The 7,434-nt window shown below is 38.7% G+C and overlaps 1 pseudogene; it reads left to right on the top strand.

Annotated features, from left to right (window-relative positions):
* The first annotated feature begins 838 nt into the window (after positions 1–838).
* LOC110800815 (putative germin-like protein 3-4) lies at positions 839–6,887 on the top strand (annotated as a pseudogene).
* Positions 6,888–7,434: the final 547 nt, after the last annotated feature.

Genomic DNA, 7,434 nt, shown 5'->3' with positions numbered 1-7,434 from the left:
TATCCGAAATGAATTCCGGAATCGGGAAATTAATCGGAAGCGTATCGTACGAATTAGCATCGGACGAGGCCTGCCAGACGAGGCCTGCCAGACGAAGGCCCAGCACGAAGCCGGGCCATCGCCCAGCAAGCCAGCGCGCCACAAACGCACCAGCCAAGGCTGCGCCAGGCCCACCGCAAGGCAGGCCCAGCGCGCGCCAAGGCTGCGGCAGCGTGTGGGCCTCGTGGCATGGGCTACGAGCTCGCGGGCTGCGCACGCGCGCATGGCGCCCCTCGTGGGCTGCTGTGCTTACGTGTGTGTGTTTGTGTGCTATATGAATCCTAAAGCTATCAGGTTTCAATATATGATTAAATTCCTAATCCTAAAAGGATAAATTAATTAAATAAGAGTTCTATTAGGATTCTAGTTTAATTAATTCGTATCCTAATAGGATTCCAGTTCCTTTTCCATACCTCTATAAATAGGTGCCTAGGGTCATAATTTATAGACACAATTGAAGTATTCTAAAGGTAAGATTTTGAAGAAAAATCAGCCATACACTTGCACCATATTAGCCGAAATTCCTAAGCAACCTTAAGGGCGATTCTAGTTGGTCAAGCTTAAGGCGGATCCGGACGTGCTGTGGACTATCTACGGAGGGACGACACTTGGAGTCCTAAAGACTTGTTCTTGTTCGGTTCGGGCGCAGCTAGGGAGGGCACGCAACAAAGTGTATGCATCTAAACTATGCTAAATGATTATGTGTAAATAATATGCTTTCCTGGCTTTATGGTTTTTTCCGCATGATTTATGTTTTGTCATAAGAATCATAACCTATCAGTTAATGGTGTGTGCATCGATGAATGGCATGAGCTTCCTTGCTGCTATCAGGACAGCGTAAGCCAACTTCTCTATTAGAGAGTATCTCGTTTTAGCTGGGTTTAGGATATGGCTGACAAAGTATACTTCATGTTGCCGTTTTTCTTTCTCAACTATGAGGACGGCTACGACTGTCCGTTGTAACGTTAATATGTACGTACAGTTGCACTATGTCACCTACTTCTGGGCTTGCTATGGTCGGTAGCGCCCTTAGGTGACTTTTGACTACCTCAAATATTCTTTTTTCTCCTCACCCCACTTGAATTTTCCATTTTGTTTCAGAGTGTTGAAGAAAGGGATTAATTTATCCGCGGACTTGCTGACGAACCTGGTAATTGCTGCCATTCTACCAGTCATCCTTTGCACATCCTTAATGCTCTTTGGTTGTGGAAGGTTGAGTATTACTTCTACCTTGTCCAGGTTTACGTTGATGCCTCTCTCACTAACCAGGAAGCCATGGAATTTTCCTGACTTTACCCCAACACACATTTCTAAGGGTTTAGTTTCATTTGGTACCGGCGTAGAGTTGCGAATATTTCTCTTAGGTCATCTACATGATCCGCTTCAACTCTGCTTTTTACGATTGAGTCGTCGTTAACGTATACTTCAATGTTGCGTCCCTTTTGATATGTGAATACTCTGTCTACCAGCTTTTGGTATGCGGCCCCGATGTTTTTCAACCCAAAAGGCATGGCCTTATAACTATATACCCCTTCGTCCGTGATAAATGCGACTTTTTTCCTGTTGGTTTTTGCCATGCTGACCTGGTGGTATCCCAAAAATGCATCAAAGAAACTCATCAATGCATGACCGCTTGTGGATTCGACTAACATGTCAATCCTTGGTAATGGATAGCAATCCTTCGGGCACGCCCGGTTAAGGTTTGTGAAATCCCCAAATATTCACCGCAAGCCATTTGATTTCTTAACCATGACTACATTAGTCAACCACCCTAGGTAGTCACATGGTTCGATAAAGCTAGTTGCAAGTAGCTTATTTACCTCTAATTGTGTTGCCTGAATCTTCTCAATAGAGAAATTTCTCTTTTTCCGTCTTACCGGCCTTACATTTCTGTCGACGCTCAGTCGGTGTACGATGACCTCTGGGTTAATTACAGGCATTTCGTCGACAAAAAAAAAAGCAAACACGTCTGTGTGTTCTTGTAGCAGTCTGACCATGTTCACTCATAGTACAAGGTCAATATCAGTACCCATTTAACGTTTCTCTCTGGTTTTCCTTCTACCAACTCTATCTCTTCGTTTCTCCTCCTGCTGCCAGCCTTGGGTCTGTTACCGGCCACTCTTCAAAGTTTTCCATATTCAAGCTTTGTCGTTTCGGTTTTTCAACCAGTTTAGGCATTAGCGACTGTTCACTTCCCTCTTTTGGGCCTAGAATCTTTACAGGCCTTTTCACGGATGCGTCTCTTGTTATGTTCATGGTGGGGGCGACGACCAGGTATTTCCAACGTCGTTAGTAACATGATCTTGCTGACTCTTGGCTCCCTCTAACTTTTCCATCTCTGTCGAAGTTCGACATGTATATTATTGTTAGGTGATAGGTGGACACTACAACTGCGCGTCGTGGATAAAGGGCCTACCCACGATGATGTTGTACGCAGCCGACACCTTTATCACTAGGAACTCTACCAGCAAATCTGTGATGTATTGTCCTCTCTAATTCTTACAGGGAGCCTGATGCTACCTTCTGGGAACACCGTGGCTCCTGAAAATCCAATGACGGGGTAGTTTACCCGTGTGAGCTCTTTCTCATGTATTTGCAGTTGGGTGAAAGCCTCCCATAACTTTATGTTGGTTGAGCTTCCTCCATCCACCAGCATTTTCTTCACCAAGAAGTTTGCGACTTCTAACCCTAAGACCAACAGGTCGTCATGGGGGTATATTATTCCCCGACAGTCTTCCTTGGAAAATGACACTTCCGACATTACAGGCGGTGTCGGCCAGCTTATGGTGCTATGATAATTGAAAAAGTGGCAATACTCTTCTAGACTCTTATAGTTCCTCCGTGAATCGGTCTTCCCGAATATAACCCATACCGTCGGCTTTTTTGGCCCTGTGTTCCTCATTTCAGCGTTCCGGCTTGTCTCTGGTGCTTTCTACTCAATCCTGACCGGTGCTTGTGTCGATGGCAGCCTGTTATTAGGGTTGTTGTGTTGTTGTTCGTTGTGTTAGATATCCCCTTCTCATAATATCCTCGATGTTGTCTTTCAAATCTTTACACTCTTTGGTGTAGTGTCCAAAATCATCGTGGAAAGAAAAATACTTTGTCGATGTTCTGGCCCGGTTACTCATTAGGGTTGGCCTTCTCCAGTTCTCGTTTTTATTAACATTGTAGATGGCAGCCCTTGTCATATTCAAGGGAAAGTATTCTTGGATTCCTTGATAGGTTGGGCCTGGCGGGCGTGGTTGTTTTTTATAGCCATTTTTTTAGGACACAATAAACAATAATGCGTGTGTATGACATGATGTGATGACGCCACCACTTGCCAAATCATCGCGACACATGCATAGATGATATGAGTTACCTTGGAGTTTTAATATATATATATATATATATATATATATATATATATATATATATATATATATATATATATATATATATATATATATATCTTTACTCTTTAAAAAGTAGGAGTAAGTCTACTGTAGCTTATCTACAGTAAAATGAAACGATTCGTTTCCTATTGTTTTACAACTTACAGTACACTCTGCTCGTTCTCTGTCTCTCAGTCTCTTTCCTCTACTCTCATTCGTACATCATCTGCTATTCTCTCTCCTCGAATCCTCCGCCATGGGAGACTGATTCATGCAAGGATTCAAGCAACGACTATTACTTCCTTTTAATAGATTGATTAATGTTCTGGTAAATTTTCTCTCTATTTTGCCTCAATTGTCAATTTCTAGAATTGCAAAAAGTTAAAATTCTGCTTGAAATTATCATGCCATCAGGTGCTAAGAAGAGAAAACTTCCAAGAAAAAGGCGCAAAAGCAATTCTATAACACTGATGGGTCTCACCTTCAAGGTAATTTTTAAAAATCTTTTGTTTAGACGCTTTTATTCACATGGCTCATCTGTCTGTTATAATTATTAATCAACGTCTAATTTCTGTTTTTATGGGTATTTTATCATTCATCTACATGAAATTTGGGTATATGTTCTGGGTATATGTTTGTATTTAGATTTGGGGTTTCATTTGATTTTCGATTTCTTTTATTGATTTGATTGGTTCGTGCTGTTGATTTTGGGAATTGGTTTTGTGGGTATTTGTTTGAATTGCTTGAATTGTTTATTCTGAAATGAATTGGGTTTTACTTACTAATTAATTTAGGAAAGAAATCCTCAGCTTGCCCTCCTCTTCTGGGTTGGCCGATTAAAAAAGCTGCAATTTTCGAAGAGGTCATTGTTTTCGGGTCACAGAAGCCTGTTTTAGCTGATGATTTTGAGCTGAAGAAGCATAATTTGAAATTTCCCGGTTAGTTTTAATATTTGGGTTCATTTGTTTTTTTTTGGGGCTTTAATTTGGTTAATTGTGTGAATTTTTATATTCTTATTTTGGTATTTGAAGTTACATTATAGATGCTTGTTGAAATGTGTCAGAGGTGGAGATGATGAAAGAGAGGTTTGCAAAGTTGTTGCTTGGAGAAGATATGTTAGTAAGAGGGAAAGGGGTTTCTTGGTTTCTACTGCATTAGTTGTTTCCAATGAAAATACGAAGTACTAATTTATGCGGTATACTACTCTTAATAATAACCTTCTCTATTGCATCCAGTGTGTATATTATATGGTTTGTTAATTGTTTCTAATTTACTTTGGATTTTGATTTCTAGCTACGATAATCGGCAATTATGGAGGTTGCTATGTGTTGGTGATCGATCACATTGTTGAGATGATACCAACTTGGCAGACTTTTCCTGATGGGAAAAAGCTAGAGGTACTCCATTCTTTTATTTTCATTTCCCTACAATTCTCTACTGATTTGTTTGAGCATAAGAGTGTTTGGGGGGAGGGTTCATGAAATTGATAGCCTAGCTTCTTTATTAATTGAATAAATCATTAATGAAATCGATCCGAAATGACAATGTCCTTAGGCTTGTTAGTTTTGTTATTTTGTAGGCTCGATAGTAATGCCAGTGGTTTAGATTTCAGTTTCAGTTTGGAGTGATGGTAAATTCAAATAACTTATGTTGATTTTAGTGTCAAATGTATTATTTTTTTATGATCTATTTCCGTGAATACTATGTAATTTATTTGAAGTTAATGGACTAATTGGCCAAAGCCAATTTTACTTTTGCAAATTAATGCTTCTGTAGGGCGTTGACGCAATTGAGAAATCACTGAAGGCCTAAAATTATGTTTTTGTCCAGTTTGATTAAGATGATGGATAAATCTGCCAGAGTACCTTATTTATTTGATGTGTAGTATGGTTTTGTCAGATTGTTGGAAAGAACCTAAATGCAAATGTTTGTATCGATTGGTTATTTGAATCGTTGAACTTTTTTGTATTTATGTATGTTTCTGTTAGTTCCCTTTCTGATAATGAACCAATATGTTGTTTTAACTGCTTGTGTTGTGTTTGGGTTAGCCTCACTTGAGAGATTCCATGACTTGTAAGATTGTGTGTGTAGAAAGAAAAAAAAGGAAATTTAATCATAAAGCAGTGGCTTTCTCAAGCATGAGTTCAGCTACCATGATACTACTAGGAGCTTGAGCTTAATTGATTACTAAAGCTCTAGCTTGGCATACCATGGCTTCAATATGCTTTTATACACCTATAATATCGGCAGGGTAGTTTATGTTTTGTTGGTTTGCATCCATTTCAATATTTGCGACTCATTTCCTATTAATGTTGGATGTCTGTTTTGTCTTTCGAAAAGCACGAGTGATTGAAAATATTTCCCTTTTCAATCTTGTTTTTGTTAATAGGTAATGGAGAGCTCAAAGTGCCTTTAAGCTCCTTGAAATCAATGAGAGATTCACTCTTTTTTAAGGTATATTTTAACATTTGCTCAAATTATCTACCTTTTAAAATTATGTTATTAAATTGGCTACATTTTATTTGTGAATGGCTGGTAGTAGAAATTTCTGCGATGAAGATGTCAGTGGACCTTTGTGTAGCACCTGGGAGATGGATTCATATTATTTGTTATTGCTCTTTCACCTACTAAAGTTATTGACTCGTTGGTAAGAAACATTGATTAGTAAACTGACTTTTATTTTAAGTGCTTATAAATAATTAGACATTTCATTAGAGCTTCAATCATTATCTATAGTTGTTAATTTTCATCTAAGACCCAAAAGATTTTGGGACAAAGGCTTTGTTGTTGTTGTTGTTAATTTTCATCTAAGAATCCGAGGGGGGGGGGGGGGAAATGGATATTCCGTTTGTATTTCTGTTAGTCATATCCATCCAATATAATTCTTATTTTATCTACGCTTCTGACCCTGATCCGATCAAAGACTTCTGCATATCAGGAACGAAAGCCGGTTATCCGCCTTGCATGAACACGAATGCAACAATGGAAGACTTTGTATTCACGGGAATAAAGGTGGCAGGGAACTTGACAAACAGCGGCATCACATCGAAACCTGTTAATGGCAACGTCTTCCCTGGGCTAAACACCTTGAGATTGTCGATGGTTCAAGCTGATTTTGGTGTAGGTGGTGTTAATGTTCCACATTACCATCCGAGAGCTACAGAAGTCGCTTATGTGCTTGAGGGAAGTATTTATTCTGGATTTGTTGACAGTTAGGGTAGAATTTTTGCTAAGGTGATTGAGAAAGGTGAGGTGATGGTCTTTCCTAGGGGAATATTGCATTTCCAGATGAATGTTGGTGAGTCTTCTGCATCTATTTTGGGAAGTTTCGACAGCCAGAATCCCGGCTTAATGAGAATCCCATCTACTGTTTTTGGGTCTGATATCAAGGAAGAGCTTCTACAAAAGGCTTTTGGTTTGAGTTCAAGAGATCTTCGCAAGTTGAAGAACAAGTTCAGCTCATCTGAAGTATAAACCATAGATGTTAAAAAGATGGAAAAGTTTGCATCCTTTGATTATGGTTAATTTATTTTTGTCTAATATGCAAACTTGTTTTAATTTAGTCAGATAAGGTGACATATCAACGGTCCAGAAGCTTTTTAGCACATTGTCATTTGTTCATATTTTTACACTAAGACGCATAGAAAATTTCACAGATGTTATCGCCAACATAATTTTTCCTAAGAATACCGCGCGCGATGCGCGCTGCCAAGCGACTAGTATATATATATAATTATTTGGATTTTTTGTCATTTAACACCTTAAAAAAACTAGTTTTTGTAATTTAACACCTTACTTATTTTTTATTGTTTTTAAACACCTTAAAAAACAAAAACAAAAATTCGAAATCAACACCACTTAACAATTTTTGTTAGAAAAAACATTAGTTTTTAACTATGCTAAAGTTCCCAAGGCATGATATGGTGGTAAACAACTCCTTCTACCATCAAATTATGCTTTGGAAGTTATAACATGATTAAAAATCAACGTTTTTTTCTTATGGAAATCGTTAAGTGGTGTT

This window comes from Spinacia oleracea, chromosome 5 (genome assembly GCF_020520425.1).
Source record: "Spinacia oleracea cultivar Varoflay chromosome 5, BTI_SOV_V1, whole genome shotgun sequence".
In the NCBI taxonomy this organism is placed as follows: Eukaryota; Viridiplantae; Streptophyta; class Magnoliopsida; order Caryophyllales; family Amaranthaceae; genus Spinacia; species Spinacia oleracea.
This window is presented reverse-complemented; position numbering and strand designations above follow the sequence as displayed.